The following is a 22,908-nucleotide window of genomic DNA, read 5'->3' as shown; positions in this document are numbered from 1 at the left end:
TCTGTGGTTTTGGTAGATGTGTGACTGATAGGTTCTGAAACATATATTTGTTTTCCCACACCCATTATGTCCACAGGTAATTAGAAAATGTGGTTCATGCTGGTGATAGAGGCCGATGTGTGTGAGTCGTCTGGACACAGAGAAAGTATGCTCGTTGCAAAGTGGACAATAGAAGAGAGTTGGCATTCTTCAGAAAGATTGTGAACCTTGGAATGATGGGATGGAATCATGGAGATCATTGGTACTCAGCCACTTGCAGACATCATCAAGGGACCAGTCTTCCACAGCCACACTCAAATTAAAGTTGACACATGAAGCAAAAGTGAAAAAAAAATGTGTCTTTCCAGACAACCACCTTTCCTGCTCATTTGTATTTATGGTTGTTCCATAAAGAAGCAGAGCTTGTCAGGAAAGGTGAAGATGTCTGTCTCTTATTTATCTGACGCCATATTTCTTAGTATGGGACATTATGGGATTCTGCAGTCCCACATTTAAGTGTTGACTCAGATAACATGATGCTCCAAATGGGGCATTATGTTCTTCTTCCATGTCAACCCAAATTGGCCTATTAGAGTTCTCAATAAAGAGAGCCTATCTGGGCAGTTATAAAGGCTTCTTGCTATAATTACATGTTAGGGAGCTTTAATCCTCCCTTCTAAGTCTTTACCTGTAATCTAGCTTGGTTCATCCTGGCCCTTTTAATAGTCCAAATGAATCATTTTGTCTATGGTGTTAAAGGTGTAGGCAGGTATGGACAGTGGAAACATGCTGATGATGTAATTCAGTTTAGGAGCTTTAACCATCTTCATAACATGTGGCCTACTCCACAATGAGATTTGTAGCTTGTCCCAGTTCTTCATCTGGAGTTGAGTTTTGTTCAAACACTGTATTGATTGATTGATTGATTGACTGCAAATACATTCATTCACCATTCAGTTAGTATTGGAAAAGACAAAGGAATTACACAGAACACACTATAATCACACTGTATTGATTGATTGATTCACTGTAAATGCATTCATTCACTATTCAGTTAGTATTGGATTGACAAAGGAGTAACACAGAACACACTATAATCACACTTCAAATACATCCAAAGACTTTATAGAGGCTAATCTGTTAGTAGATGGCATCAGTAAATTCTATCCACAAACCACTACTACCTAATAACATATTTGCATAACATATCACATAATAAGACAGCATTATTTTAATATTAGTCAACTCAAACAATCCAATTCAACATTTCTCATCTCTCAATTAACCTACTTTCCTTTTCAAACAATCCAAATCGACATTTCTCATCTCTCAATTAACCTATTTTCCTTTTCAAACAATCCAATTCGACATTTCTCATCTCTCAATTAACCTATTTTCCTTTTCAAACAATCCAAATCGACATTTCTCATCTCTCAATTAACCTACTTTCCTTTTCAAACAATCCAATTCGACATTTCTCATCTTCCAATTAACCTACTTTCCTTTTCAAACAATCCAATTCGACATTTCTCATCTCCCAATTAACATACTTTCCTTTTAACACAGAAAACCCTCTACAATCTCTATTATCCTCTATCACTGTCTTTCCATCTAACGGTACTTTAGCAGGTGACAAATTATTGTTAAGTTATAGTCAAAACACATAAAACATGCCACTTAAACTACCATGTTATCCTAGCCGCCATGGGTTGGTACGACAATCTCTTTTGTATAATATTATCAATTCACCCAGTGATCTAGGTCAACAGCATCAATGTAACAGTTTTGCTTCCTTCCCTACATGGTCTTGAACCAGGGACCCTCTGCACACATTAACAACAGTCACCCTCAACGCACCATTACCCGTCATTCAACAAAAGGCACGACATTGCAGAGCAAGGCAAACAACTACTTCAAGGTCGCAGAGCAAGTTACGTCACCAATGGAAACGCTACTAGTTAACACCACTAACTAGCTCCCCATTTCTCACCGTTAACACTCACCACCCTTTTACCTCCTCCCTTTCCACAGCAACCAGTGATCCGGGTACACCAAACTGAACCCATTATGACACTTACAGCTCTCTCACGTTCAGCCAACCCCAGTTGCTAACACCCACAGATCAACACCTAGAAACTCTCCAAACAACAAATAAAAACCATTCTCAAACAGCGTTCTGCCTTTCCCTCTATCGTAGGGTTTAAAAAACTAACTTTACAACTTTAACAATCCTAGATGGCTGTAGTAGCTTCATGTTTGGGTTCAGTTTATCTGTTAGGATATTGTGTCAGTAATATTTCTGTAGTTACCTCAGCTAAAAGTTTCTATATTCCTCAGTTAATGTTATCTTTCATACTCTGCTTCTTTCCAACAGCTTTTTTATCCCATTGCTTCACTTCCCATTAAGAAAACACCCTCTCTTCCCTGTGCTTCGTCACTATACTATTAGTATCCCCTGTTATCAACTAAGATCATAGCCACAGCTCTTATGAAAACCACCAATCCTCCATTATTAGAAGTCAGCAGATCTGGGTAACTGTCCTTTCTGAGTAGGCTACAGGTAACAAACCAAACACTTGCTGTAGTTGATCAGCATATATTGAATTTGTATCCATAGTATTAATATCCAATTTATTGATTGACATTACGTCACCGTTCTCTATCGTTTAATCTAGCAAAGCATTAGGCAACGCAAAAAAAAGGAATACCTCGAAATTGTCTCACTATTCCTGTTAAATAATTGTGTCTTTCAATTTGAACCAATCACGTTGCTAAATCTTCCATTCTACATCACCAAACCAAATACTTTGTAGTATCTGTCTAAGCAACACATAGTAACAGTTGAATTACACTCAGAAACCCAGATTTTACTCTATTCCATTTACACAATGCTATTGAAATGACAAATAAATCCCACAAATAGCCCAATGACTCTATAAATTCCACTCCTTATGGGTAGTTCATTTCTTAAACCTTATCTCTATCAAATTATCCATACTCAGAAAACTTTTGTTTATGATTTCCTGAAGTACGTCTACGTTAGGGTGAGCAAGTTAATACATACATATTATTCAAATGATCACTTTATCACCTCTCTAGTAATCGATTACACACACATAAAATTCATCCTATTTTCACATCGTCACATACTCCATATAGAACGTTAGAAACTCCTAGGTACTCACATCAAACAATCCTTTCCTGTTTTTTTTCTTCCGATTCTTAATCGACACAAATCAACTTCTTCAAACAAACTCCCAGCGGAACCAAAACAACCAGACTTTAGTGTCAAGGACACTGACCTTCCTGTCATTGGATCCTCACCAATTCTCTAACCTTCAGGAAACTCCGTCAAAGTCAAGCCTCTCATTAAAACATATACTTTTCCACTACACTCTAAAATAACCTCACGCTCTCCATACCACTCCTTGATATTATATGATTGGCATTGATGTACGGAACCACAATATAATTTTATATCAAAGCGTATTATCCAAACTGATATCAAATGATCATAAACACATTCATATAATTTATTATGCACCCTTTCAGATTAAAATGACTTCCTGCTCTTTGTTCATAAAATAGCCGATGTTGTTCCATGTACCTTGATGCCATCTGGTGAACATAAAATGGTCGCATTGAGTTAACTTAAAAGTCTCTTCCCATTAACGCCATAGGAGTAGCAGCGCTTCCTATACATGAATGTTGAAAAATAATATCTTCCAAATCAATTTGTAATGGGAGAGATATAGGATACATTTGCGTAGTTCCACTAATTTCAATAGACTGGACTTTCTGATTACTTAAAGGACACCTTCAATCTTGTTGCCTTAAACATAACATAGTTGCCCCTGTATCTATTAGAAATTGAATTATTTTACCAGATACACATAAACTTAGCTGTGGTATTTCTAATGGGCTAACCGAAATATGCAATTGTGGTGCATTGATCATGTATTTAACCTCCTCCCTGCTTATCGGTGTTGTGGTGCATTGATCATGTGTTTAACCTCCTCCCTGCTTATCGGTGTTGTGGTGCATTGATCATGTATTTAACCTCCTCCCTGCTTATCGGTGTTGTGGTGCATTGATCATGTATTTAACCTCCTCCCTGCTTATCGGTGTTGTGGTGCATTGATCATGTGTTTAACCTCCCCCCTGCTTATCGGTGTTGTATGTCATTGTCCCCATAATAGATTACCCGGCCTTCTCCTCTCTAGGTGTATTCTGGGAATTAGGGTGCGGTTGGGCCGGAGTCCAATTTCCCCTCTCTCTATCTCCATATCTTCGTCTCTCCTCATCCTGTATTCTAACGTTACAGTCTCCAACCCAATGTCCCCAGTGTTTACAATAATTGCAAGTATCCCTGTCTCTGTTAAAGCTCCTTCTTCCTCCTCTGGAATTACCATTGGACCTTCCTCTTCCTCCATTATTATCCTTCCCCTGCTTCAACCAAAAATTACATCATTTTATTTGCTAATCTATTGTTTAAATCGACATTTTGGTTTTTGTTTTGATTATTGAAAAAATCATTTTATATTCATTTTTCACCCACTCTCTAGTATAAAATTTTGTCAGTGTTTATTCGTCCTGTATGACCTCTAAACCTTCTTCCTGCCGTGTCTAAAGCTCTACCAAACCTTTGGAACCACAATGGCCTGCATTCCTCACACCACCGTTTGGTCTCAAAGTTATCTGTTTCCCCTGTACTAGAAGCTGGAGGCTGAATAGAGATAGCTAACTGTGGATATAACCAATCATATTGTCACTATCCTCTTCTACGTCTTCCCCTGTACTAGAAGCTGGAGGCTGAATAGAGTTTGCTAAATGTGGATATAACCAATCATATATGTCACTATCCTCTTCTACGTCTTCCCCTGTACTAGAAGCTGGAGGCTGAATAGAGTTCGCTAACTGTGGATATAACCAATCATATTGTCACTATCCTCTTCTACGTCTTCCCCTGTACTAGAAGCTGGAGGCTGAATAGAGTTCGCTAACTGTGGATATAACCAATCATATTGTCACTATCCTCTTCTACGTCTTCCCCTGTACTAGAAGCTGGAGGCTGAATAGAGTTCGCTAACTGTGGATATAACCAATCATATTGTCACTATCCTCTTCTACGTCTTCCCCTGTACTAGAAGCTGGAGGCTGAATAGAGTTCGCTAACTGTGGATATAACCAATCATATTGTCACTATCCTCTTCTACGTCTTCCCCTGTACTAGAAGCTGGAGGCTGAATAGAGTTCGCTAACTGTGGATATAACCAATCATATTGTCACTATCCTCTTCTACGTCTTCCCCTGTACTAGAAGCTGGAGGCTGAATAGAGTTCGCTAACTGTGGATATAACCAATCATATTGTCACTATCCTCTTCTACATCTTCCCCTGTACTAGAAGCTGGAGGCTGAATAGAGTTCGCTAACTGTGGATATAACCAATCATATTGTCACTATCCTCTTCTACGTCTTCCCCTGTACTAGAAGCTGGAGGCTGAATAGAGTTCGCTAACTGTGGATATAACCAATCATATTGTCACTATCCTCTTCTACGTCTTCCCCTGTACTAGAAGCTGGAGGCTGAATAGAGTTCGCTAACTGTGGATATAACCAATCATATTGTCACTATCCTCTTCTACGTCTTCCCCTGTACTATAAACTGGAGGCTGAATAGAGTTCGCTAACTGTGGATATAACCAATCATATTGTCACTATCCTCTTCTACGTCTTCCCCTGTACTAGAAGCTGGAGGCTGAATAGAGTTCGCTAACTGTGGATAAATTCCTTTCATACTTTCAGATCCTTTTATAGCCCCTTGTGGACTGACTCTTTTCATAAGGTAGATTATGTTGTTCCATTGCCAAATTACCTAATTTCTTAACTGACTTTTCCTCCTTCCTAATGACATTTACAGTCCGTTGTGCACTCATTAAATCCCATGATTTATACACCTCTTTCATGTCATTTAATTCCCATTTCGGGTAGCTTATGGCTGTATTATCAATTATATACTTTCGCTCTACTTGTAATTTAACCCTTTTAAAACCACCAGTTTGAGGATAGTCATTATCTGTCCATGCTGATAAATCACTAAGTTATAGTTCCACATAGAAAAATCCTCATTTACTTAACATCCATTTGCACATTGTCTGATTTTCACTACTTTTAAAAGATACTTGTTTTAAATGCGGATTTGTCTGTAATAATTTCGTTGTTTCCTTTCTCTCTCTTCGAGGTAAAATTAAGCTCTGATTTACTCTTAATGGAGACTGTTTTTCCAGATATCGGTCTACTAAGTTGGCTATCCATTACTTTTATTAGTTCATCCAATATTAGTAATCAAATACTTGAATCAAATCCCCAACTTGATCTTTATTAAAATGTAGTTTGCCTATTTTGTCATTGGTGCCATGATTCAACATGATCGCTCTGAGCATTTGTTGTTGAATCACAGCACCATGTTATTGTCTTATTTGCTACTTCTCCTTACATCTGTTTACGTACTTGAATACCACTCATCTGTTCCCCTCAACAAAATATTGCATTTTAAACATTCGTTACAGCTCAGCTTTACCACAGATAAGCAGAATTTAACCTTTATTTTATTTATTTATTTTTTATTTTTTTGGGGGGGGGGAATGGATCAGCTTAATATTGCAGATAGATTGTATCTTCTATCAATGTAATTGTCTGCATCACTTCCAATCCCCCATGTTTTATTTTTTATTTTTTTTTTATATATATATTTTTTTATATATATACTCCCCTTTATTACTTTTCAACCCCACCATCCTTTCCCTACTTGGAGTAAATTAGTGAATTTAACCTATTAACAAAATGAAAGTCTGCTTCCCTGTTAGTTCGGCTGTAAACTGCATCCTGTTCGTTTAGACTCAAATCTGTTATGACCAGTTTCTCTGGTATCTCGTACTTCAGGATGTAAGAGAGTAGTCGACCACTTAGATGGAGAGTTGATTCATTGTTATTTAATGGTTACAGTACTGGATTCAATGACAAGCGGTACGGGCTCAGCCTCTTGTCATCTGAATGACTTCCATAGAAAACCTCTCAGTTTATATAATGCTCTCCGAGCTACTTCCATCCCACCATTATTGAGTGTCACTCATCTCCTACAATAGGATCCCCATACATAGTATCGTGTGGCACCCTAGCCAGGCCATTCCATCACGTACTCTTTCTAAGATTAGCAACAGTGGCCCCTAATCTATCTTGGCACGCCGACCTTCTGGCCCCCCATCCGTGACCGACACAACACATGGCGTGTCCTTCTCTTCTCTCTCACCTACAGCTGATGACTTTAAAGACATTAATAAAATGCTGTATCAAAAGACGTTATATCAAACACCTTCCTAATATTGAGTTACCTCCCCACTTTTGCCCTCAGAACAGCCTCAATTCGTCGGGGCATGGACTCTACAAGGTGTTGAAAGCGTTCCACAGGGATGCTGGCCCATGTTGACGCCAATTCTTGTGTCAAGTTGGCTGGATGTCCTTTGTGTGGTGTACCATGAGCGTGAAAAACCCAGCAACGTTGCAGTTCTTGACACAAACCGGTGTGCCTGGCACCTACTACCATGCCCCGTTCAAAGGCACTTCAATATTTTGTCTTGCCCATTCACCCTCTGAATGGCACACACACACAATCCATGTCTCAATTGTCTCCAGGCTTAAACATCCTGTCCCGTCCCCTTCATCTACAAGTGACATCAATAAGGGATCATAGCTTTCACCTGGATTCACCTGCTCAGTCTGTCATGGAAAGAGCAGGTGTCCTTAATGTTTTGTCCACTTAGTGTAAATTGCACAATAATGATCCATTGATGGATTTTTCTTATGTAGTCTATTGTTTTCTCTGTATTGAACCTGCCTGCCACCCACCCGCCTGGGGACTGTGGGTTATGAGCCAACCCCCGCATCACTAGCTTGCATGTTCTGCAGCCTTGTAGAGATAGGGAGGGGATGACTGGGAGGCAGGTTGGCATTTATTGTCATGAATCTTGCCCTGGAGGCAGTTCTGCAAAGTGGTCACTAGCTGGCACAGGCATAAAGTACTAATATCTGATTTTAATGCTAACCTTAACCTCACTGCTAATCCTTACCTTAAATTAAAACCATAAAACACAATTATTTTCCACAAATGTTTACGATATAGCCAATTTTGACTGTGCAGCTGGCATATCTAGAGGAAATCGTGCAGTTCTGCCTCCAGGGCAAGATTCATGACAAAAGTCAACCTGTGACTGGGAGAGGACAATGTAAAATCGATAACGAAATTGCTTTTTCTTGTTTAAAGTATGTTTTATTATGAAAAGTACAATATATCCATGTACAATTGTGCAATTATGGAGAATATGTCCATATATAATTGTAAAATTTATTTTTCAACATAAAATATATTCAACAAATTATCACATTGGTATTTTAACAGTGTTATTGTAAGAGTTTAAATGGTTAAACAGAGGATACATCTAAAACAATATAAAACAAGTGCAGTCTGTTCTGAGTATGTTACCTTAACGTCAACTCATAACGTCCCACTATAACTTCATGGGAGTCTAGTGGAAAGACTGCATGTTGCTTTGGGTGGATTCATCAACATTTGCAGAATATTCCTGTGATGTCAGATGGCATCTTGTCAGACGGCAACAGCCTAGTCGGCTGCAGACACTCATAAGGAGTTCAAGTAGTTTATTTGCCATTTGTAGGTATTAAAAGTAATACATCCATTGTAATTCCTTGTTGGAGCTCATATAGGACAGTACATACCAGAGGAGGCTGCTGAGGGGAGGACGGCTCATAATAATGGCTGGAACGGAGCCAATTAAATGGCATCAAACGCATGGAAACCATGGAAACCATGTATTTTATGTATTTGATACCATTCCACTCAATCCGCTCCAGTCATTACAAGCCTGTCCTCCCCAACTAAGGTCCTACCAACCTCCTGTGGTACGTACACACAAACAGTAAAATATATCATAAGGACATCAATAAAACATGCAAAGTGGTAAAAGATCATAAAAGGAAAAAAAAATCAGTGATGTTCTAAAAGTCTGATGGAAACAGTTTAGGTTGCTTGATTTAACAGGCAGATAGAACTGGGATAGAAGCTGTTCTGGAACCTGGGATCCAGAAACTGCCTAGCAACCACTGGTCCTCACTAGACTGGTGCCCTGCATGTCTATTTGTTCATTGGAGTTTATCAGGTGTTGAAGTGATGTCTGTGTTTGTTGGACACTTAGTGCTGGAATGAGGAGTCTGTTTGTTCCCAATTCTATCAGAAATGATGGTCCTCATATGAAGGTCCTGTGTCAAGGTCCTCACTATTATAGGAAGATGTGTGAGTGTGTGTCCAGTGTGTGTGTGTATCCAGAGTGTGTGTGTGTGTCCAGTGTGTGTGTGTGTGTCCAATATGTGTGTGTGTGTCCAGTGTGTGTGTGTGTGTCCAGTGTGTGTCTAGTGTTTGCGTGTCCAGTGTGTGTGTCTCCTGTGTGTGTCCATTGTGTGTGTGTGTGTGTGTGTGTGTCCAGCATGTATATATACTGTAGCTATAGCCAACCACTGAACATGATCCTGCTCCCTAATATATATACTGTAGCTATAGCCAACCACTGAACGTTATCCTGCCCCCAAATATATATACTGTAGCTATAGCCAACCACTGAACGTTATCCTGCTCCCAAATATATATACTGTAGCTATAGCCAACCACTGAACGTTATCCTGCTCCCTAATATATATACTGTAGCTATAGCCAACCACTGAACGTTATCCTGCTCCCAAATATATATACTGTAGCTATAGCCAACCATCGCAGTTGATATGGTCAGTAGTGACTTTGCCACATGATAGGTAAACAAACAAACAGTCAAGTAGCCTACAAGCGGAGTATGAAAAATGTATGCATTCACTAAAAACAAGAGAATTCAGCAACACGGACACCGATGGAAATTCTTGCGATTTGACAGTTCCCAAAGGACATGAACTGGTTGAATCAACATTGTTTCTACTTTATAGGACAAGGCTTAATCAGTTTTATGGGAAACCAGCCAATAGTGTACAGCCATAATATAAATGTTTAATGTCTGTTTCCACTAGATTGCGTTACTGACTGACCAGACTGTCTGACCTGCACTGCCTCCTCCTGACTGATATCTAACCAGCCCAGAGGCTTGAAGAGACATTAGACTGTCTGACTGATATCTAACCAGCCCAGAGGCTTGAAGAGACATTAGACTGTCTGACTGATATCTAACCAGCCCAGAGGCTTGAAGAGACATTAGACTGTCTGACTGATATCTAACCAGCCCAGAGGCTTGAAGAGACATTAGACTGTCTGACTGATATCTAACCAGCCCAGAGGCTTGAAGAGACATTAGACTGTCTGACTGATATCTAACCAGCCCAGAGGCTTGAAGAGACATTAGACTGTCTGACTGATATCTAACCAGCCCAGAGGCTTGAAGAGACATTAGACTGTCTGACTGATATCTAACCAGCCCAGAGGCTTGAAGAGACATTAGACTGTCTGACTGATATCTAACCAGCCCAGAGGCTTGAAGAGACATTAGACTGTCTGACTGATATCTAACCAGCCCAGAGGCTTGAAGAGACATTAGACTGTCTGACTGATATCTAACCAGCCCAGAGGCTTGAAGAGACATTAGACTGTCTGACTGATATCTAACCAGCCCAGAGGCTTGAAGAGACATTAGACTGTCTGACTGATATCTAACCAGCCCAGAGGCTTGAAGAGACATTAGACTGTCTGACTGATATCTAACCAGCCCAGAGGCTTGAAGAGACATTAGACTGTCTGACTGATATCTAACCAGCCCAGAGGCTTGAAGAGACATTAGACTGTCTGACTGATATCTAACCAGCCCAGAGGCTTGAAGAGACATTAGACTGTCTGACTGATATCTAACCAGCTCAGAGGCTTGAAGAGACATTAGACTGTCTGACTGATATCTAACCAGCTCAGAGGCTTGAAGAGACATTAGACTGTCTGACTGATATCTAACCAGCTCAGAGGCTTGAAGAGACATTAGACTGTCTGACTGATATCTAACCAGCCCAGAGGCTTGAAGAGACATTAGACTGTTTGAGCTACACTGCCTCCTCCTGTGAGAGCCACGTCAGGCGACACTACACCGTCCCAACAATGCAAACACACATCCTGGTCGAGGTCACTGGAGACGGGGGGACACAAAGGCCACCATGGCAACGCTGGAAAGACAAAGACAACTCAAGAGGTAATTTTCTGTTATTTAACGTTCCTGAAAGCCATTGACAATACCCCAATTTGATAAATACTCCTATTTGATATACCATTTCTTTGTATTTCAGTTAGAGAAACTAAACTGTGAACTGTGTGTGTCATCCTTAGGAAAGGGACACTGAGGAGGAGGAGGAGGAGGAGGAGGAGGAGGAGGAGGAGGAGGAGGAGGAGGAGGAGGAGGAGGAGGAAAGGGGGAGCTTCTGTCAAAAGATAAAGATGCAAGTTATTAAAGTGGAAGAAGATTCTGCTGAGGAGAATTCTGACAAACTATTGAGGAGGATATATGAGCTAGAGCAACAGAACAGAAACATCGATATAGACTTGAAGCAGGAGAACTCTGAACTAGAGAAAACTTCTAAGGACTTGAATTAGAAGAACTCTGAGCTAGAGAACACTTCTGAAGACTTAAAGCAGAAGAACTCTGAGCTAGAGAAAACTTCTGCAGACTTGAAGCAGAAGAACTCTGAACTAGAGAAAGACTTGGAGCAGAAGAATCAACAGGAAAAGTCATGTTCTATATATTCAGCTCAGACTACATTAAAAGAAGGCGCTACCTAGAACCATAATGGTTCTTCAATTATCTTCGTAGGAGAACCCTCTGAAAATAAACATTTTTTGTTACAAGTGGAACGCTTTCACCACTAAAAGGTTCTAAGTAGAACCTTTTTCACCACCCAAGGGTTCTACCTGAAACAAAAGAGGGTTTTCCTATGGGGACAAACGAAGAACCCCTTTGCGTGTAGTATCAAAATAACTATAAATGGGAATTATCTTCTTGGAGATAAGTGTCAGAATCTGGGCACTAAACTCGCTGTTTTTGTGTTTTAATCACTGTTTATATCAATTTCTACTCAGAACAGACTAATAATACCCACCCAGTCCTGTAGATGAATACCTCTCTGAGTGGTTTTACAGTGTCCCAGTCCTGTAGATGAATACCTCTCTGAGTGGTTCTACAGTGTCTCAGTCCTGTAGATGAATACCTCTCTGAGTGGTTTTACAGTGTCTCAGTCCTGTAGATGAATACCTCTCTGAGTGGTTCTACAGTGTCTCAGTCCTGTAGATGAATACCTCTCTGAGTGGTTCTCCAGTGTCCCAGTCCTGTAGATGAATACCTCTCTGAGTGGTTCTCCAGTGTCTCAGTCCTGTAGATGAATACCTCTCTGAGTGGTTTTACAGTGTCCCAGTCCTGTAGATGAATACCTCTCTGAGTGGTTCTCCAGTGTCCCAGTCCTGTAGATGAATACCTCTCTGAGTGGTTCTCCAGTGTCTCAGTCCTGTAGATGAATACCTCTCTGAGTGGTTTTACAGTGTCCCAGTCCTGTAGATGAATACCTCTCTGAGTGGTTCTCCAGTGTCCCAGTCCTGTAGATGAATACCTCTCTGAGTGGTTCTCCAGTGTCTCAGTCCTGTAGATGAATACCTCTCTGAGTGGTTTTACAGTGTCCCAGTCCTGTAGATGAATACCTCTCTGAGTGGTTCTCCAGTGTCCCAGTCCTGTAGATGAATACCTCTCTGAGTGGTTCTCCAGTGTCCCAGTCCTGTAGATGAATACCTCTCTGAGTGGTTTTACAGTGTCCCAGTCCTGTAGATGAATACCTCTCTGAGTGGTTCTACAGTGTCCCAGTCCTGTAGATGAATACCTCTCTGAGTGGTTCTCCAGTGTCCCAGTCCTGTAGATGAATACCTCTCTGAGTGGTTCTCCAGTGTCTCAGTCCTGTAGATGAATACCTCTCTGAGTGGTTTTACAGTGTCCCAGTCCTGTAGATGAATACCTCTCTGAGTGGTTCTCCAGTGTCCCAGTCCTGTAGATGAATACCTCTCTGAGTGGTTCTCCAGTGTCCCAGTCCTGTAGATGAATACCTCTCTGAGTGGTTTTACAGTGTCCCAGTCCTGTAGATGAATACCTCTCTGAGTGGTTCTCCAGTGTCCCAGTCCTGTAGATGAATACCTCTCTGAGTGGTTCTCCAGTGTCCCAGTCCTGTAGATGAATACCTCTCTGAGTGGTTTTACAGTGTCCCAGTCCTGTAGATGAATACCTCTCTGAGTGGTTCTACAGTGTCCCAGTCCTGTAGATGAATACCTCTCTGAGTGGTTCTACAGTGTTTCTGTGTTTAATCTACATGATATATCAGCTCTTACTGTTCTCTTCAGACTTGCTCATTCAAAACCTCTATTAGAGGCATTTTCACATTATCCCTGTAGGATCAGCTGGATCCTGGAGTGTTCAGAACATTAAAGCATGATCTTGCTTAAAGAAAAAAATAATCAAACACATTCTCCCCTTCCATATGTTAGGGGGAGACTCCCCAAACATATGGATGAAGGTTCTCTGGTCAGATGAGACAAAAATTGAGCTTTTTGGCCATCAAGGAAAACGCTATGTCTGGCGCAAACTCAACACCTCTCATCACCCCGAGAACACCATCCCCACAGTGAAGCATGGTGGTGGCAGCATCATGCTGTGGGGATGTTTTTATCGGCAGGGACTGGGACACTCGTCAGAATTGAAGGAATGATGGATGGCGCTAAACACAGGGAAATTCTTGAGGGAAACCTGTTTCAGTCTTCCAGAGATTTGAGACTGGGACGGAGGTTCACCTTCCAGCAGGTCAATGACCCTAAGCATACTGCTAAAGCAACACTTGAGTGGTTTAAGGGGAAACATTTAAATGTCTTGGAATGGCCTAGTCAAAGCCCAGACCTCAATCCAATTGAGAATCTGTGGTATGACTTAAAGATTGCTGTACACCAGCGGAACCCATCCAACTTGAAGGAGCTGGAGCAGTTTTGCCTTGAAAAATGGGCAAAAATCCCAGTGGCTAGATGTGCCAAGCTTATAGAGACATACCCCAAGAGACTTGCAGCTGTAATTGCTGCAAAAGGTGGCTCTACAAAGTATTGACTTTGGGGGGAATAGTTATGCACGCTCTAGTTTTCAGTTTTTTTGTCTTATTTGTTGTTTGTTTCACAAAAAAAATATTTTTCATCTTCAAAGTGGTAGGCATGTTGTGTAAATCAATTGATACAAACCCCAAAAAAATCAATTTTAATTCCAGGTTGTAAGGCAACAAAATAGGAAAAATACCAAGGGGAGTGAATACTTTAGCAAACCACTTATATATATATATATATATATATATACATTTATAATTAAAATTAATATGTTTTGTTTAACTGATTGAACAAACGTTTTCATATCAGCCCTTTTGAGCTTCCCATCCTCACCTGAACACCGTTTTTACCTGTTTATTTATCTGCAGTGTTTTGTCTTTCACTTATTTTCTTTGGTGTGAATAAATAAAACCTAAAACCTAATTGAGAAATGTTTTCACTTGCAATGCCTTGTTATGTTTAAACCGTGATTTAAACTGAGACTCAGTGATATGACCTGTAAGGCTGTGTGTCTGCCTGTATTCATATATGGACCTGATTTCCATTCAGACTGCTTTGTCCAGCCAACTTTCCAAATGGAAATTCACACCCTGGCTCAACATACAAGTGTCCCCAGAGCCAGGGCGTGACAGTACCCCCCCCTAAAGGCGCGGACTCCGACCGCGCCAACCAAATACCACAGGGGAGGGACCGGGTGGGCACTCCGCCTTGGCGGCGGATCCGGCTCCGGGCATGATCCCCACTCCCTCTCTAACCCCCAAAAGTACCCCTGGTCCGGTCTGGCCCTGCTGAAAGGAGCTGAACTGAACACTGGTGGAGCGGATTGCTCTAGCTCCGACGTGGAGCAGCTGACCGGTGCCGGACTAGGCACCGGTGGAACAGGCACGGGCCGTGCCGGACTGACAACGCAAACCACTGGCTTGGTGAGGGGAGCAGGAACGGACCGAGCCGGGCTGACGATGCACACCACTGGCTTGGTGTGGGGAGCAGGAACAGGCCGGGCCGGGATGGCGACGCGCACCATAGGCTTGGTGCGGGGAGCAGGAACAGGCCGGGCCGGGCTGGTGACGCGCACCATAGGCTTGGTGCGGGGAGCAGGAACAGGCCGGGCCGGGCTGGTGACGCGCACCATAGGCTTGGTGCGGGGAGCAGGAGCAGGCCGGGCCGGGCTGGCGACGCGCACCATAGGCTTGGTGCGGGGAGCAGGAAAAGGCTGGGCCGGGCTGACGACTGCACCACAGGCTCGATGCAAGGAACAGGAACAGGCCGGACCGTACTGGGGACACACACCACTGGCACTACGCAGGGATCAGGAACGGGCCGGACCGGACTGGTAACACACCCCAGTACCTCTCGCCGTGCCTCTACACTTTCCCTCTCCTCTGTGACCAGTGGCTCCCTTAACCTGGCGGCCTCCTTTCCCTCTCCTCTGCTCCATCGCGGCCTCCTGCTGCCCCGTCGTCCCACGGCGTGAGACCCCCCTAAAAAATGTCTGGGTGTCTCTCCTCCCCGTGGACCAAGCCTCCCTATCTCTCGCCAGACTCTTCCTCCACTGCTCCCAAATCCAACCTCTCTGCTCTTCATTTGGCTTGACCCAGTCGAGACTCTTCCTCCACTGCTCCCAAGTCCACCCTCTCTGCTCTTCACTAGGCTTGACCCAGTCGAGGTTGCCACGGAGATCCGCTAGCGATTCCCCTGGCGATGGCTCCTGGACACGCTGCTTGGTCCAGTCTTGGTGGGATCTTCTGTCACGATCGTCGAAGGAGGAGGACCAACACGCTGCGTTATTTGCAAACATACTTATTTATTTAATAAACTCGAACAAAACAACAAACGATAACGTGAAGTCCTTGGTTAACACACATAAACCAACACGGAACAAGATCCCACAACCACTGTGGGAAAACAGCCTGTCTAAATATGGTTCCCAATCAGAGACAACCAGCAACAGCTGACACTCGTTGCCTCTGATTGGGAACCACTCTGGCCAACATAGAAATACAACTACTAGAAAACCAAATGGAAACTCACACCCTGGCTCAACATACAAGTGCCCCAGAGCCAGGGCGTGACAGTAAGTAGGAAAACCTGCAAAATCGGCAGTGTATCAAATACTTGTTCTCCCCACTGTATATATACATCTATATCTACCGTTGAAGTCAGAAGTTTATATACACTTAGGTTGGAGTCATTTAAACTCATTTTTCAACCACTCCACACATTTCTTGTTAATAAACTATAGTTTTGGCAAGTCGGTTAGGACATATACTTTGTTTATGACACGAGTCATTGTTTACAGACAGATTATTTCACTTATAATTCACTGCATCACTGCATCTAGTGGGTCAGAAGTTTACATACACTAAGTTGACTGTGCCATTCAACAGCTTGGAAAATTCCAGAAAATTATGTCATGGCTTTAGAAGCTTCTGATAGGCTAATTGACATAATTTGAGTCAATTGGAGGTGTCCCTGTGGATGTATTTCAAGGCCTACCTTCAAACTCAGTGCCTCTTTGTTTGACATCATGGGGAAATCAAAACAAATAATCAGCCAAGACCTCAGAAAAATAATTGTAGACCTCCACAAGTCTGGTTCATCCTTGGGAGCAATTTCCAAACTCCTGAAGGTACCACGTTCATCTGTACAAACAATAGTGCACAAGTATAAACACCATGGGACCACGCAGCCGTCATACCGCTCAGGAAGGAGACGCGTTCTGTCTCCTAGAGATGAACGTACTTTGGTGCGAAAAGTGCAAATCAATCCCAGAACAACAGCAAAGGACCTTGTGAAGATGCTGGAGTAAACAGGTACAAAAGTATCTATATCCACAGTAAAACGAGTCCTATATCAACATAACCTGAAAGGCTGCTCAGCAAGGAGAAGCCACTGCTCCAAAACCTACATAAAAAAGCCAGACTACGGTTTGCAACTGCACATGGGAACAAAGATCGTACTTTTTGGAGAAATGTCCTCTAGTCTGATGCAACAAAATAGAACTGTTTGGCCATAATGACCATTGTTATGTTTGGAGGAAAAAGGGGAACGCTTGCAAGCCGAAGAACACCATCCCAACCGTGAAGAACAGGGGTGGCAGCATCATGCTGTAGGGGTGCTTTGCTGCAGGAGGGACTGGTGCACTTCACAATATAGATGGCATCATGAGGAAGGAAAATGTGGATGTATTGAAGAAACATCTCAAGACATCAGTCAGGAAGTTAAAGCTTGGTCACAAATCGGTCTTCCAAATGGACAATGACCCCAAGCATACTTCCAAAGTTGTGGCAAAATGGCTTAAGGACAACAAAGTCAAGGTATTGGAGTGGCCATCACAAAGCCCTGACCTCAATCCTATAGAAAATGTGTGGGCAGAACTGAAAAAGCGTGTGCGAGCATGGAGGCCTACAAACCTGACTCAGTTACACCAGCTCTGTCAGGAGGAATGGGCCAAAATTCACCCAACTTATTGTGGGAAGCTTGTGGAAGGCTACCCGAAACGTTTGACACAAGTTAAACAATTTAAAGGCAATGCTACCAAATACTAATTGAGTGTATGTAAACTTCTGACCCACTGGGAATGTGATGAAAGAAATAAAAGCTGAAATAAATCATTCTCTCTACTATTATTCTGACATTTCACATTCTTAAAATAAAGTGGTGATCCTAACTGACCTAAGACAGGGATTTTCTACTAGGATTAAATGTCAGGAATTGTGATAAACTGAGTTTAAATGTATTTGGCTAAGGTGAACGTAAACTTCCGACTTCAACTGTATCTATAAAAGTGCTGATCCAATGAGGCGTGGTGGTTGACAACATATTTTTAGCTGCTGTCAAACCTGACAACATTAAACGTCTTTTCTGTAATGATAGTGGTGAATTATTATTATGTGATAACAGTTTGGGGGAACAAAGTATGATGATATCCACTACAGCAGATAAGACAGAGGGTTCCACTTTCCAAAACATGTCCCCTGGTCACTCCCAGTACATATGATTAAAGGAGTCCAAGGCACCTTGATTACATAGATCACACAGAGAGGTTAAGATTTTCATTAAATTATGTTTTCTAGGTGTAAGGTGATTACAATGTATCAGCTGGTGATTAGGATTGTTAGATGAACCCACTAAGTTCCTGATGAACTCAACTGGTGAGCCTCTTTAGCAGCTAGTTCCATGGACACACTGATTTCAATGTCCTTTGCCAAGATCAGATGACTTTCAGTCAACAGTCTCTTTTGTGTAGCTTCACTCCGTAGCCCACATACTAGTCTGTCTCTAATGATGTAATTTAGAACAGCATTAAACTCAGTGTTCTGGTAGTTTCTTTAATGCAGCAGCAAACATTGTTACTGATTCTCCCTCTTCCTGATGTCTCCTGTGGAACCTGAACCTTTCAGCATTAACTAGTGGTTCTGGTGAAAAAATGTCCTTTAAGTATCTCCACAATATCCCCATACGTCTTATTACCTGTTCTGTCTGGCTGTAGCAGGCTGCCTAGTAAATTAAATGTCTTTGGCCCCATTACACTAAAACATGTAGGCACAATGTTGTCCTCATCCATGTCATTTACAAGAACAAAATATTCAAACCGTTCTGTTTATGAGCTCCACTGATCAATACTTTCATCAAACTGTCCAATGTTTCCAACCATTCCAATAATTGATCATTTCTCAATAAGCTCCCGATTGTCACTCACTTCAATATTGTCCTCAACCAAAGCAATATTTTCCTCAGTCATGTTATCTTCATTCACTTCACTCACTGACGTTTCCTCCTAAGTTCGCTCATTTAGCAGTTTTAAATAAAAGGTTTGTCTTCACAGTTGAATAGATGTCCTATCCTTTAATCACTGTATATTTCTCCTTTTTAATCAAGTTGTTTTCCCACTCCGATGTCCGTCTCCAGTCCTTTTCTGCCGTCCATGACGATGTTAACTCCAGTGGTGGAAAAAGTACGCAATTGTCATACTTGAGTAAAAGTAAAGATACCTTAATAGAAAATGACTCAACTAAAAGTGAAAGTCACCCAGTAAAATACTACTTGAGTAAAAGTCTAAAAGTATTTGGTTTTAAATATACTTAATTATCAAAAGTAAATGTAATTGCTAAAATATACTTTAGTATCAAAAATAAAAGTACAAGTATAAATCATTTCAAATTCCTTACATAAAGCAAACCAGACGATTTTCTTAATTTTAAAATGTACGTTCAGCCAAGGCACACTCCAACACTCAGACAATTTACAAACAAACCATTTGTGTTTAGTGAGTTCCCCAGATCAGAGGCAGTAGGGATGTTCTCTTTATAAGTGCGTGAATTGGACCATTTTCTATCCTGCTAAGCATTCAAAATATAACGATTACTTTTGGGTGTCAGGGAAAATGTATGGAGTAAAAAGTAAATTATTTTCTTTAGGAATGTAGTGAAGTAAAAGTAAAAGTAGTCAAACATATAAATAGTAAAGTCAAGTACATATACCCCCAAAAAACTACTTAAGTAGTATTTTAAAGTATTTTTACTTAAGTACTTTATACCACTGGTTAACTCTCTTTCTTAGCTAGCTCGACTATGCACTTGCCTCTGCTAGCAATACACTGTGCTAACATTAGCCTAGACTGGACCACAAAAAATAACAGTTTTAAACAGTTGTAAAAACCCACTTCTTCCAGACAGAATAGTTCCTGTAGATTCAGACTTACTCATCACCAATCTGTTGTTATGTCTCGTGGGTTTCATAACCACGTCTGTATAACAATTCAATAATGATGAGACAGGAGACAGGAATCAGTTCAACCATTTATCTGGAACGTGATCATCTCAACACATACAAACCCCCATGATGCTTTGCAGCACAACCCCAATATACAACAAATACATAAATAAGTAAATGGACACACAAAAAAACTCATAGAGGAATTTAAATGTTCAGTTGTAGAAAGTAGGGCCATGGGATAGGGTCAGAAAGGTCAGTATGTTTGATAACTGGTTACAGAGGTGACATAACAAGCATAAGGTCCATTATAACACCGTGAAGTAGAGGTGGGAGCTAAAAGCAGACATGGACAGTGAGACGGTGTGAGGAGGTCAGGGGTGAAACACTAGATCAGGACAGGTAGAAATGGCAGGGCTGGAAATAGACACAGAGACACATTCTGATCATGGCTCAGACCTGACCTGAGACACCCAAACAGAAGATGCCATAGCAAAGTCCTGTCCAGTAGGCTATATGGGATTTCCTTTCATCAAAATACAACACATGGAAATGTGTCCAGTGTGTGTGTGTCCAGTGTGTGTGTGTGTGTGTGTCCAGTGTGTGTGTGTGTGTCCAGTGTGTGTGTGTGTGTGTGTGTGTGTGTGTGTCCAGTGTGTGTGAGTGTATGTGTCCAGTGTGTGTGTGTGTGTGTGTGTGTGTGTGTGTTTTGTGTGTGTCCGTGTGTGTCCAGTGTGTGTCCCTTGTGTGTGTGTGTGTCAGGTGTGTGTGTCCAGTGTGTATGTGTGTGTGTCGTGTATGTGTGTCCAGTGTGTATGTGTGTGGGTCCAGTGTGAGTGTGTGTGTGTGTGTGTGTGTCCAGCATATGTGTGTGTGTCCAGTGTGTGCGTCCAGTGTGTGTATGTGTTTGTGTGTGTCCAGTGTGTGTGATTGTGTGTGTCTCCAGTGTGTGTGTGTGTGTCCAGTGTGTGTGAGTGTGTGTGTGTGTAAGTGTGTATATGTGTGTGTGTGTGTGTCCAGTGTGTGTGAGTGTGTGTGTCCAGTGTGTGTGAGTGTTTGTGAGTGTGTGTGTGTGTGTGTGTCCAGTGTGTGTGTGTGTCAGGTGTGTGTGTCCAGTGTGTATGTGTGTGTGTCGTGTGTGTGTGTGTCCAGTGTGTATGTGTGTGGTCCAGTGTGAGTGTGTGTGTGTGTGTGTCCAGTGTGTGTGTGTCCAGCGTATGTGTGTGTGTCCAGTGTGTGCGTCCAGTGTGTGTGTGTGTGTTTGTGTGTGTCCAGTGTGTGTGAGTGTGTGTGTCCAGTGTGTGTGTCCAGTGTGTGTGTGTGTGTCCAGTGTGTGTGAGTGTGTGTGTGTGTAAGTGTGTATGTGTGTGTGTCTCCAGTGTGTGTGAGTGTGTGTGAGTGTTTGTGAGTGTGTGTGTGTGTGTGTGTGTCCAGTGTGTATGTGTTTGTGTCCAGTGTGAGTGTGTGTGTGTGTGTGTGTCCAGTGTGTGTGTGTGTCCAGCGTATGTGTGTGTCCAGTGTGTTTGTGTGTGTCCAGTGTGTGTGTGTGTGTGTCCTGTGTTTGTGTGTGTGTGTCCTGTGTGTGTGTGTGTGTCAGGTGTGTGTGTGTGTGTGTGTCCTGTGTGTGTGTGTCCTGTGTGTGTGTGTGTCCTCTGTGTGTGTGTGCGTGACTAGTGTGTGTGTCAGGTGTGTGTGTGTTTTTCCAGTGTGTTTGTGTGTGTGTGTCCAGTGTGTATGTGTCCTCTGTGTGTGTGTCCAGTGTGTGTGTGTCCAGTGTGTGTGTGTGTGTGTCCAGTGTGTGTGTGTGTTTGTCCAGTGTGTGTCCAGTGTGTAAGTGTGTGTGTGATTAGTGTGTGTGTGTCCTGTGTGTGTGTGTGTGTGTGTCCAGTGTGTAAGTGTGTGTGTGATTAGTGTGTGTGTGTCCTGTGTGTGTGTTTCCAGTGTGTATGAGTGTGTGTCCTGTGTGTTTGTGTGTGTGTGTCCAGTGTGTGTCCAGTGTGTATATGTCCTCTGTGTGTGTGTCCAGTGTGTGTGTGTCCAGTGTGTGTGTGTGTCCAGTTTGTGTGTGTGTTTGTCCAGTGTGTGTCCAGTGTGTATGTGTGTGTGTGATTAGTGTGTGTGTGTCCTGTGTGTGTGTGTGTGTGTGTCCAGTGTGTGTTTGTCCGGTGTGTGTGTGTTCAGTGTGTGTGTTCAGTGTGTGTGTACAGTGTGTGTGTGTCCAGTGTGTGTGTGTGTCCAGTGTGTGTGTGTGTGAATCTAGTGTGTGTGTGTGTGTGTCTAGTGTGTGTGTGTGTGTGTGTGTCTAGTGTGTGTGTGTGTCCAGTGTGTGTGTGTGTCTAGTTTGTGTGTCCAGTGTGTCAATGTGTGTGTGTGTCCCCAGTGTGTGTGTGTGTGAATCTAGTGTGTGTGTGTGTGTGTCTAGTGTGTGTGTGTGTGTGTGTGTCTAGTGTGTGTGTGTCCAGTGTGTGTGTGTCCAGTGTGTGTGTGTGTGTGTGTGTGTACAGTGTGTTTGTCCAGTGTGTGTGTGTGTGTGTGTGTCCAGTGTTACCATGGTTATTATTTACAGGGACACTGAGGAGTCACCATAATGAACCCAAAACCCTGGATAGAGGGGCTCAGTGAATGTGGAGTGGAATGTGTTCAGGTGGGTCAGTGTGTCAGAGGAGACTCTGTAGAAGGACAGAGTGCCGGCTGGCCAGTCCAGATACACTCCTACTCTGTGGGGGCTGGAGGAGGGGACGTCTATGGTAGTGGACTTATTATTGTGCCAGGCAGTGTAACTGTTGTCAGAGCAGATCAGACTCCAGGACTTGTCATTGTATCCAAGACAACAGTCATAACCAACTCCTCTCCTGCTGATTCCTTTATATGTCACTCCTATTTCAGCCCCTCTCCCACTCCACTCTACCTCCCAGTAACAGCGCCCAGTCAGACCCTCTCTACACAGCACCTGTTCCCAGTCCTCAAATCTCTCTGGGTGATCAGGATACGGCTGCTCCTCTCTCCTCCA

This window comes from Coregonus clupeaformis, unplaced genomic scaffold, assembly GCF_020615455.1.
Source record: "Coregonus clupeaformis isolate EN_2021a unplaced genomic scaffold, ASM2061545v1 scaf3061, whole genome shotgun sequence".
Lineage (NCBI taxonomy): Eukaryota > Metazoa > Chordata > Actinopteri > Salmoniformes > Salmonidae > Coregonus > Coregonus clupeaformis.
Note: the sequence above shows the minus strand (reverse complement) of the source record.